This window comes from Orbicella faveolata, unplaced genomic scaffold, assembly GCF_042242905.1.
Source record: "Orbicella faveolata isolate gen_17 unplaced genomic scaffold, um_ofav_v1 contig_46, whole genome shotgun sequence".
NCBI lineage: Eukaryota > Metazoa > Cnidaria > Anthozoa > Scleractinia > Merulinidae > Orbicella > Orbicella faveolata.
The window spans coordinates 927451-939005 of NW_028301576.1; the positions used below are offsets into that span (position 1 = coordinate 927451).

General features: G+C 40.0%; 1 pseudogene; it reads right to left on the reverse strand.

Annotated features, from left to right (window-relative positions):
* Window positions 1-2420, reverse strand: LOC149097844 (uncharacterized; annotated as a pseudogene).
* Window positions 2421-11555: the final 9135 nt, after the last annotated feature.

The window sequence follows — 11555 nt, forward strand, 5'->3', positions numbered from 1 at the left end:
TTACCATGATCAATTCCAGAGAGCAAGCTGGTGAGATCACCTATGCCTGCTGCAGTCAGGATCTAGTTTTGTAACATCCCAGAGATGCAGCTTTTTCAAGATTGTACTCCACTGAAAGTTGTTATTGTATACAGTAATACAGTAATGTAATACTTAAACTGAAAAAAATGCACCAATGTAAGCCTGTTATGTTAGGAAAAGAGTAAACAGGTTATTATTTGATATAACTGAAATGAAGAAGAGAAAAATACATGTAGTTGTCCATTGATCATGGTGATGTGTAAATAAGCTGAAAATCTGCCAACACAAGACTTGAGGGCACACCCCTTTCACCCCACCCCTTCCCTACTGGAACTAGTAGCTTAGGTTAATGCTAACAAAAAGAGGATCTTGTGTGATTAAAAACAATGACATGTAGCATGTAGCCTTGTCCCATGTGTTCAATGCAGTTATTCTGTATTTTACTATTACATATTTGAAGGCAGAGCTCATTTGCCACATCTTAATCAGAGAAGGTACTTTTTTAAGTAAATATGCTAATTACAACAATCTATTTATGAAACATGCAATGCAACTGTGTTTGTAAGCTTCTTAACTCTACAAAGCCCCCTTCTAGTAAGATACCTCACCAAGGGCCTAGAGGCCTGAACCAAACCCTAGGGCACTAGATATAATAGGGGAAAAACTATCTAAAGGCAGACTTTTACTTTACAAGAGGCGGCAAAAAATTAGTGAACATCGCACACACAAAGAAAATCATGTCAGTGAGGCCACTCTTGTGTAGAGTTGTTGGAATAAAGTCTAAAATATGGTAGTTCTTTATACATTCAATTGCATGTTTGACAGGAATTCTGAGGGTTCCAATCCTTCAGGTTGCCAGCATTTCCTGTTCTGTAAACTGTCCTGACTGATTCATGAAGGGAGGAACATTCACCTTGACACCTTTCAAGGCTAACATTTCTTGAATATTGAACCCCCGATCTGCCATGACCTCATCTCCTCGCTGTAATTTGTCAATAAAACCAGATTTACTGGTTATTTCCTTATAAGAAATACAGCCACCATAGAGATCTGAAATAAAACAAACACTGCCACTTGGAGTAATACCGACTAATGCCTTGAGGGTATTAGTGTTCTTGTAAGTTGAAAATGTGAGCTGTTGTGCTTCTGGGTTACTAGGTTTTTCTATCTACATTTCAGTTGCATCAATGATTACTGTTGTTCCCTTGTACTTGTTTTTGAAGCATGCAGGCTTGTGTAACTCAATTATTTGTCTGTCAGGGAAGATGTCTAATTCTTTGAATCTGTAGTACATAAGCTTTGTCCAAGTAACAATAATTGTTACTTGGAGATAAATCCTCCTCAAGTAGTCAAACTTTGTAGCGACATAATACAAGGAAAACATTCCTCCTCCACTGACAAGGTCCCTTTTGGGCCTGCCTTCTCTCTTTTTTGAGCATCATTTTGTTCAGTGTTGCTGTACACAAGTTTAGAGGCTGCATTCCTACCTAAAAAGCTAAGAACTATGCTGAAAACTCCATAGTTTGGAAACCCAGTATAGAATCTCAACAACTTTGAATTACTCTTAATATTATCAATGTTAAAGAGACTTTGTTGGAACATGCTTTCCAACTCTTTCCTAAGCTCTCGTTCTACTTCAAGTTGTTTCATTTTTTCAATAAGTTCTTCTTCGAGTTCCTTCCTCTGAGCCTCTAAACATTCATTTAAGCGCCTCACTTCTTCTTCCTTTTCTTTAAGCTGCTCCATTAAAAGTTCTCCTTTGCTTTTAACCGCCTCAGCTTTATCAGCAGTGACACTAGGAAATCCACATTCTTGACATGGAATATTAACAGATTCTAATTCAACTACATTATCGACAGGGTTAGACTGAGACTTCAGTATAACTTCGTCTTTCGTTCAGTATAACTTCGTGCTTTGTTGTCTCACGTGCAGAGAGCGATAAACAGGAGCTTTCCGCCTTGACTTTTCCTCCGGTGAAAAACTGAATCTTGTAGGAACAGATCCACTTTTCAGATACCTTTTTCCTCCCACACACCGCATAAAACAATCTTCAGAAAAGTGCTCACTGCAGAGGTAAGAATGTTTCGACACGGGAGGGTCTTTTCTCTTCATTTTATGCAACCAAGTTCGAAGAAGCTTAGCATTGTTTATAGGTAAAGAATGCCACGACAGTTTTGAACATTCGGGCTTGTTACTTCTGTTAACACATCCATAAGCAATGCAGCGCCTTACAATGTTTTTCACGACAGAATCAGGCCAGATGAACGACCAGATCCGCAAACACAACCGAAGAGAACAGTCCACAGGTCAAAAGGACAGACGATCCTTTGTTGAGGTATTTTCGTTTGACCCGAAAGCCTCGCTTTCGCGCGCACTCAAAGTAACACCGCTGAAACGTGGGCTCAACTGTAGTAACAGCTATTTCATCACAGCAAAGCGACAGCAACTTGGGCGCTAAAACATGTTTTATTTGAGAAGGGCATAAGATTTAAGTAAAAAAGGTTAAGCTTTAAAGTGCCTATGAAGTAAAAAATAATTGCTGCTGATTTGAAAGGCTTTTCAAAGGAAAGAAGAATGGCGTTTTCCTTTTTGGAACATCTTTTTTCGTTTTAGAGATATTCACGTTTTTGTATTATGAGTGATGACGTCATAGGTGGTTCCACTAAGGCAGTTCAACAGTCAATCAAGAATATCTCTGGAAATATTAAAGCAGTGTTCTTTAAACTTGTCACCAGAAATGTATATCACAAAAGAAACAAAATGACACCCGTCGTGCCGTCGCCATGACAACAGTTTTGCCCCTGGTCCTGTTTTAATTAAAACTAACATTACGAGATTTTATCTTAAACAAGGACAGGAGCCCATCACTTGGGGCGTGCAACTCCCATACTTAGCCTATGTCACGGCATTTTTACAGACCGATCCATTTTTAGGCTTCTCTTCCCGCGAAATAGGTCACTTCCGGTCTACGTCAGCGCGCATCGGTAAATGCACAATGGCGGCCCCAGGTGGACATGCCGACATAATAAAATACGCCGAATGCGCCAATTCTCTCCCCATTTTCCTGTTCCATTCCTTACTTTCTTCACGTTCAGTCTTCCACAATCCTTTGCCATATGTATTACACTTTCAACTTGCAAAGGGAAAAAATTATCGATCGTAGTGACTCATCGTCAGCGAAAGTCGGGAAAAGTCGAAGTGTCTATTTCGTAGTTTTCTTATTGGTCAAACTTTATCCCTTTTCGGATGTTGTTCCTGTGTTTTGTAATGCCGTAAAAAGTGGTTGATAATGATGAAGCGGCACAATTCAAGCGATGATCATGATCGAGAATGTCAAAACAAGGAGCCACGCAAGCAAGATGTGAACGAGTCTTCATCCTCGACCAGCTGGACTTCCGTAAAGGACATTTTACGCTGCAGGATTACACAGAAACAAGCCCAACAAAACAAGGAGCTTGCTTCGAAGGCTCAAGATAATTCCACACTAACCTCCCGGGCTTCCACCCCTTCGAATGCAGGTTATTTTTGTGAAGTGCGGTCGATGTAATATAGTGGATAGTGATTTATTCCCGTTGCCGGCGGAATCAATGGCTTTCTGTCATTCTGTGACTGGTTTTTTGACAATGTTGCTCCCAATGGCAAATATTTTATCAGTCCACTCCGCATAAATGGAAGTGCTACTGAGTCAATTTATAGCATCCTCAAGTTTTCCAGTGGAGGGAATTTGTCTGCCCTATCCTATTTTCCTTCTCTTAGGAAACTGATCGATAGAAAGGACATGATACAGAATAGAAATTCTGAAAAGGGTTATAGGGATGTGGTTTTGAATATAAGTGGCACTGCTGCTGCTAATGTTGCAAGTTCCACAAGCAACTTGGTGATACCCTGTCCAGTCAAATTGCCTCGGCATTTTCACTTTCCCAACAAGCATTTCCCATCCCCAATTGGAGATAGGTTTGGCAGCAATGCATGTACCCTAATTAATTGCAGTGAAATTTGGGGCTTATTGCTTTCAGAATAAATTAGATTTGTCACTTCTCTGGAGTCAAATTCCAAATATGTGGTTTAATTTCTTTGTCAATGTCATCTGCTATGGAAATGAGGTTTATGATGAGCTGTATAGTAATAAACCTCTCAAATATGACTACCTCTACTGACTACCTCTCAAATATTCCGTGTTTGTATTATTGTCAAATTAAATCATTTGAAAGCAAATTGATGTTGAGTTTGAAATTAAAATGCCGTAGCGTCGAAGGACCGGACGTTACAAACTTTTCAGCCCTGGTTTAATTAGATGCGAGTCAATTAATCGCACAAACGCCCCGAAAGAAAAAAAAAGGAGGACGCCGCTCTCTCCAATTTCTTCTTTTGGGGTGCGGGGCTGTGAAACAGGCTTGAAAAACTGAGACACCCGCTTTATCGATTTTTACTTTTTGGCATAGCGAAGGAAGTAAAACCCTAATTTCCGAGTCCTCTACCTTGAAAACCTCGTTGCGTATTTTTTCTGGACAACAAGGAAAAGGAGCTCGATATTTTATTCCTGTTCTTAAATTAAACCGGTATTTGATCCAATATTAACAAAACTGTGGCATGCTTCTTTACTCAAAAATAATACTAAACGCTGCCAAATTATCTTCTTTCTTCGATTCAAAGTATGATACTTATGCCGTTAACTACGCCAACATCAGTTCGCTATTTCAGCAAAATGCACGTTTGGTTTTTTATCTTCAAAGTTAGCGTCCGCTGAAATCAGTTGTTTATGAACTTTGAAAAAACGCAGCAGTCGGAAGTTGCCTTGTTTCCTATCACTTCCTTTCAGCTGTTTTCAAAACAGTAATTTTGTTTTCCCAAAACTATCATACAACCTCGATACTAAAAGTCTGTCAAAACCCAATTCTATTATCCTCATTATGGTCGTGGCTTGTATTCATCCTTTGTAGTTTTCTGTCGTGTGGATCTTTCACTTTCGGCAAATAAAATGTTTTCTACTGAGTTACAACTGCAAAACACCCATTAAAGCCAAAAATGTGTAATGAAAAGAGAAAATACCCCATATTACCGGAGCAAGCCTGAATAATGGTATGTTGCTTTTCGGCCGCCTCCTTTAAGCAGATTTTAAAGCAAGTTAACATTAGGCGTTTTTAGTTAAGGTTACAGTATACCTTCGGGTCGGCAATTTTCTTCAAATTTGGATTTTTGGGTCAAAATAGTGGTCGAAGAATAATCTCTAATTTCTGAAAAAAAATTTTGAAAAAGGCTAAATATTGGCGGAGAAAATGGCGGTTTTACGTTTTCACCGGAAGTAAAAGTTTACCTCTTGATTGACAGCCCTATGGCGCGTATGCAATCAACCGAGACGATTTTCGCGGGAATTACCTATATGGATGTCACGAATTGACTACTCAGTTGATCAGCATTGTTGTTCTGACTACCCAGCATTTTTGATATTAGGCGTATCTCTATTAAGTTATAAGTAAACATAGACCACGTGTAAACCATGGACCGGTTCGAATAAGCGAAAACAGCGAAGAACGAATGAAAATACATCAATGAGTGAAGAAGCGAAAGTTCGCCACGCGGATGAAGCTATAGTTATCGTATAAGGTGCGCAAATATTCGTGGGAAGAGAAAAGAAAGGTTCTGTAAAAATTTCGGAGCTTGACAGCAATAACAGGGATGCTGACAGAGACTCTTCTGATGAGTCCGATATCGACGAATCGTCGGACTCACTGAGACCATTTGAAATATTATCCATGCATAGTTGCCCACACACAGTTGCTCTCCGCGCTGTCTTTTGTTTGTTTCCTTCGCTCAGCCACTCTAGCGTTCGTATCCTTTTTAGTCTTCCCCATTTTGCCAGACCAGCTTCAAGAAAAACCGAGCTACAGAAAAATTATCTCTCTGCCTTCGGTTCCTTGAGCGCACTGCGAAACACAAGAGTTTTTTAGAGATTCGCGCGTAAATTTCACCAGGAGGTTAACGGTAGTAAAGTTTCCCTGCACTGATTGGCTTAGTTATCTGAGAACCCAGTTGAAGGCGTTTGTGGGCGGAGTTTGTTTGCGAAGCAGAAATTTTTCTCAGCGCTGTTTTCTCGAATAAATTTTTTCACTTGAAGCAGACACTTTAAAGAGTTATAACTCAAAGGGAATTTGTTCAATTGCTCTTAAATTTGGACACTGGCTAGTTTAACATATAAACTACAAAAGCGTGTCTGGAAATTGTTAATTTCGAAATACTTTTTCTTCGAGAGCGACTTTTGTACGATCACTTCACATTTTTTTTAATCCTATTTCGAAAATGTTCTGTAACTTTTTACTGCAATTGAATATGCCAAAACGCAGACACGTTTTTTAAACGCTTTGGGCCCTGAAACCGAGGAAGAAATTAAATTGGCGAAAAACGAAATTCGCTTTGACTTGTAGCTTTCGAAAGGTGATTCGGGCGCTCGCATTTAGTGGTCGTGAAAAATTCGACAATTCATTTTCTTTCAAAATTCTTGGTATAGCTTGATAGCCAGCTCCATAAGCTTTAATTTGATATAGGGGTTTAGGTATCTATAGCTTAAACTGCACGCGCTACATCGCTTGCGCGCGAGACACCCCTGAAGGTATACTGTAACCTTAAAGTCCTGGAATTTTGCACCCATATATCTTAGGGGCAAGACCTACGATAGTAATGCGGTTCATTACTACAGTTTATACCATCGTTTAATCCTAATATTTGACTAACCTTAGCTGATCTAGGAGATGTCTTTTGTCAACGAAAGGTGTTGCAGCAGTTAGGGTGATGCTTATTTCAAGCTTTACAGTTTTTCTTAATATAAATGCGGATAAACCAGCTGAAAACATCTGATAAGATAGCAGATAGGATAGGAGATTTTCATTTGAGATAGACAGTCTCACGTAAATGGTTCGACATATGTCATGCCAGGGAGATGAAAAATAGTTAATTAACCCAACTGATCAGTTTTTATGTCACCAGTTTAATTTTTTCAGTGAAATGAACCAACAAATATCCCATCGTCCTTCGAACGTTTTAAAAGAATATAGTAAATGAGCAATTCTAATTGACACTTACTATTTAAGTAAAACTTTATACGTGCTTGACTAGTATTTCGAAATTAGGCGAGATCGGCTCATCAACATTACAAAAGTCGAAATGTTCTTTACGCTTTAGGTTTTTAAGGTGGCGTACCTTACAAAGTACTTTTTTTTTCAAACCAGAGCAAAACTGAAAATATCCAAGAAATGGGACCGTAGAGATACATATATTTCGGTGCACTAAATCAGGCGAAACTATCTGCGTTTACGTGTGCCCAGACTTAATCATGTGCGCCTTTATTTCCGAGTACGGCGAGACTAGACAATCGATGAACGAGGAACGAGAAAAGGGCAACGAGTAACGGGCAACGAGCAACTGGCAACGAAGAAAGAGTACGTGAAATCTCTAAAATGGGGAATCTCTTAGCCTGTGAACGGAATCCCAATTGGGGAGCTAGCGTAGGAGCTAATGTAAAATTCCGTTTATAAGCCTAAGCCTCGTGCAACTTCTAAGCAGTTTTGAGCGCGCTTACAAACGGAGAGCTCACATTCGGAGTGGGCTTATACCGTTATGAAAAAATTGTTTCTGAATGAACTGATGAAAGATAACTGGCGATGTTTTCCATTTAGCGGTTTTAACCTCTTACAAGCACAGGTAAGGAAACGAATACGTGAAGCACAGCGGTCATTATGTGAGGCCTCCTTAAAAGTTGAAGCCTGTTTAAGAGTTACTTTGAACGTCGAATTTTAATAAGGCTGTTAAACAATTAAAACACTAAAGAGTAATTATTTGAAGTATATTGTTCCAAACTCTACTTGCTCCTTGAGACGGATGACAAGCAAAGTAGAGGAAGGCTCATATCTAAGAGGGAGAGGAAGGGCGTATCACCGAATAATTTGTTGTTATTGCCGGGTGGGAGGGTAGTCTTTAAAACATTTTGTGCGGGGGGGGGGGGGGAGGGAGGGGGGCTGCACCCCGAGGTCCAGCCAACTACCCTTTTGACAGAGAAAGTACCCCTTTCGTATACCTTTTATTTCAAAAAATGTACCCCTTTTCACGTACCTACTTAAGAACACTGCATCCGTTTTCTAAACCCTTGGAATGAAGTTAATGAACGATACTACAGGAGAACATCAAGCATTACCAGGAGAAATGTTAACCAAAAAGGCAGGTTTCAGTTCCTGTTATATCTAATTGACAGATTTACTTTTCGTTTCATATACCTCAACCTGAGAAATCCCTACCCTGTCAGAAACGTGAAGACCTCCAAAGGTACCCCTTATATATAGGGAGAACCCCCCTCCGCGTGATGTTATTGTTTAGGTGTAGATCGGCCTGCAAGTGGGGGTTTCACAGACAGGAGGATCTCATAACCCGATTTTTACGGCTATTCCTCATGCTTATTTCTTGCTCTCCCAGCTTCATTTTAATTGACGTATTTTTATCTTTTTTATTCCTTTTGTAACTGAAAAGCCCCTTTGGGGAGTTGCAAATAAAGTATGTATGTATATAGGTAGGTAGGTAGGTAGGTAGGTAGGTAGGTAGGTAGGTAGGTAGGTAGGTAGGTAGGTAGGTAGGTAGGTAGGTAGGTAGGTAGGTAGGTACATCGATTATTCACAATAGAACATAAATCCATTGTTGAGTATTTCGTTCATCAGGCGTTTTCAACTTCTAGTGGATTTGAAATGTCGTCTATAATAGTGTAAAGAGGTTTGAGTCACTAAAGGAGATGACTGTGGGGTTAAGGCGCGCGTCTGAATTGCAGTTGTTGTCGAAAAAAAAAAATTCGGTTCGCTAATAATTTTTAAATAAAAAATCCAAACAGAGAGAAAGTCAATTCGTAGCATAATTGATACTTTTATTTATCTTTATCATAATCTAATATGTTATGTAGCACTAAGTATGCTTTTAAACATCTATGAAATTTTCATATTATCATTTAAAATGTATTACAACATCATTCAACCTAGGACGCTTTTCCCTTCGAAAGTGGAAGGGCAGACCCTGGAGTTGGCCCGTACGTTCTGTTATCTAATTGGTCGAATTACGGTCACTTCGCCCCATAATCGAAGTCACTTCGCCCCATACAAAAGTCACTTCGCCCCATACAGAAGTTACTTCGCTCCAAGTAAGAAATTAGTGAAATTTGTCGTGAACTTTTCGTTTTGATGTTGGAGTTGGACTGATTTTGAACTTAAGACTTATGTTAGTTCAGATTATTAACTAATGCAGCTTCCAGTCGAGTTCGCTTAAATTCGCTTGGTAACACTAAAATATAATTTCGGTCGATTACTTTCCTCAACACGAATTCTTATACGTTGTAATCCCTCAAAAACCCGTTAATGCACGGGGTCAATACTTAAAGTGCCCTTGTTAGTTCTTATCGTTATCGGCCTCATAGTTTTGCTTACTCGAGAGACGACATTCGGTAAATGTCGTCTCTCTTTTACCGCGCGTGATTCGTTGAAAACTTGCCATGACAACGCAGCAATGACGTACGCTTCAAATTTCAGGACTTTAATTTACAGCGATGAAGCACCGCTAATCTTTTACTTTGTTCTTATTCTTTTACTTTAAACAATAATTTTAGAAAAGGGAGCTTTTGGAAAAGATTACGAGTTTCAATAAAGATAAGCTTGCATGAGTTATTCGGCTTTTTCTAGCATATTATATTTTTATCAAAAGAATTGTCATGTTTTTAATGCATCAGTCAATTCCAGCAGTGTCCATCCCCCCCCCCCCCCCCGGGCTAACCCCTGGGCATAAGCATTTTTTTTAAAAAAATGGGCAAATTCCCCGGGGTGGGGACACATAAGCTGTCTAAATGCCCCGGGGTGGGGACGAAGAAAGAGGGTAAATGCCCCACCCCCGGGATCTGTATTCTATGTATTCTATGTACTGCATTGTTGATCATTGCTTTTATTTTATTTGGTGGCTCCTAAAGGAGCCGTTTGAGTTTTTGTTTGTTTGGTTTATCGGCCTAGTCCCTCGGTGCATTCAGGTAAGAGCAGGGTTTCAGCAACCGCTTGGCTGACCGTTCGTTGGCCTTGTATTCGTCCCACAAGTCGAACAGTTTGGTCTGGAGGTCGCGGTACTTTCGTTGCTGGATTCTTTTGAGTTTCCTGTCAGAAACAAGGCGGATCTGCAGGGCAGTAAGTTTGGCCTCCCTGCGTATGGACAGGCAGGTAGCACAGCGCCAGTCGATGGAAGCACCAGTTTGCACAGCAAAACGGTAACCACACTGGGAGATTCCCGTTCCACAAGTACGATGTTGGCAACGAAAACAACCATCACATTGGAGGCCTTGCTGACGTGCTCGTACTGATTCTGGCTAAGGTCGTGTTCCGAATTTTCAAATAAACAAGTCTTTGAAAGGTCGGCGCGTTGTGCCAAAAAAAAGCCTCGAATTGAAAAGTCTTGAATTGGCATAAGTTCACACATTACGCGTGGGTACGTGGGTACGTGTGGCAAGGAAACAACAATAGTCTTCATTAACAGAAGTTCTGTACAACTACACGCGCAATAAATCAAATACATTTAGACTCAATAAAAAAGGTTTTGAGGGCAGTTTATTAAACAACGCGCGTAAAGCCGTGGATGGTTTTCAAAGTTTTTCAAATACGATCGGCCATCGATCGATCAACGGACTTTGTTTGACTTGTTGCTATGGAAGTGCTACAAGTGAACACTAAACAACGCGCGTAATCAAACAAAGATATTTGGACACAATCGCACTATAACTACGCCAAGATCTCGCTCGCTTTTTAAGTCCTTTAACTACGAACATGTTTAACAGAAGGTTTTTATATGCAATTTATACTCTACAGGGTTACAGTTTTTGAAATTCGATCGGCCATCGATCAACGAGCGCGAATTACCAACGAGTGCATTAACAACATCGGCATTGCGTGGGGGACAAAGAGAGATTGGGGCGAGTGAAACTAGCTATTACAAACATGTCATCAACATCGCATTTATAAATGGAACGACTATAACATCAGTTAGGCAAAGAGAGACAATATTGTAAGCATATATACACTTTAATTATATCATGGAGCGAAGTAACTTCTGTATGGGGCGAAGTGACTTCGATTATGGGGCGAAGTGACTGGGGGCGAAATGACCATGGGGCGAAGTGACCATTGGTCCCTTGATAATATGATCCAAATAAAGTAATTCAGGAAGAATAAATTTCGATGGGGAAAATGTCGGCGACGTCAACCCCCCAAACGAAATCTGCTCAAAATTATTTGAGGAAATTGTATTCGTTTTATTTTATTTCTTTGTTTGTTTGTTTGCATTTACCATTTTTTTCTCCTTGGCTTTTCCCGCCCTTCCGAAACTTTAAAGGAAAAAGCGCCCTCGGGACGAGTTTGGAGTGTTCTATTTCCGAACGGGAAACTCCCTTGAAATAAAGGGCCTCTTAACGTTCTAATATGCAGGACCTTGTTATTTACATAAAGGATAAAGGTTAATCCGAGTAACTGCATTAA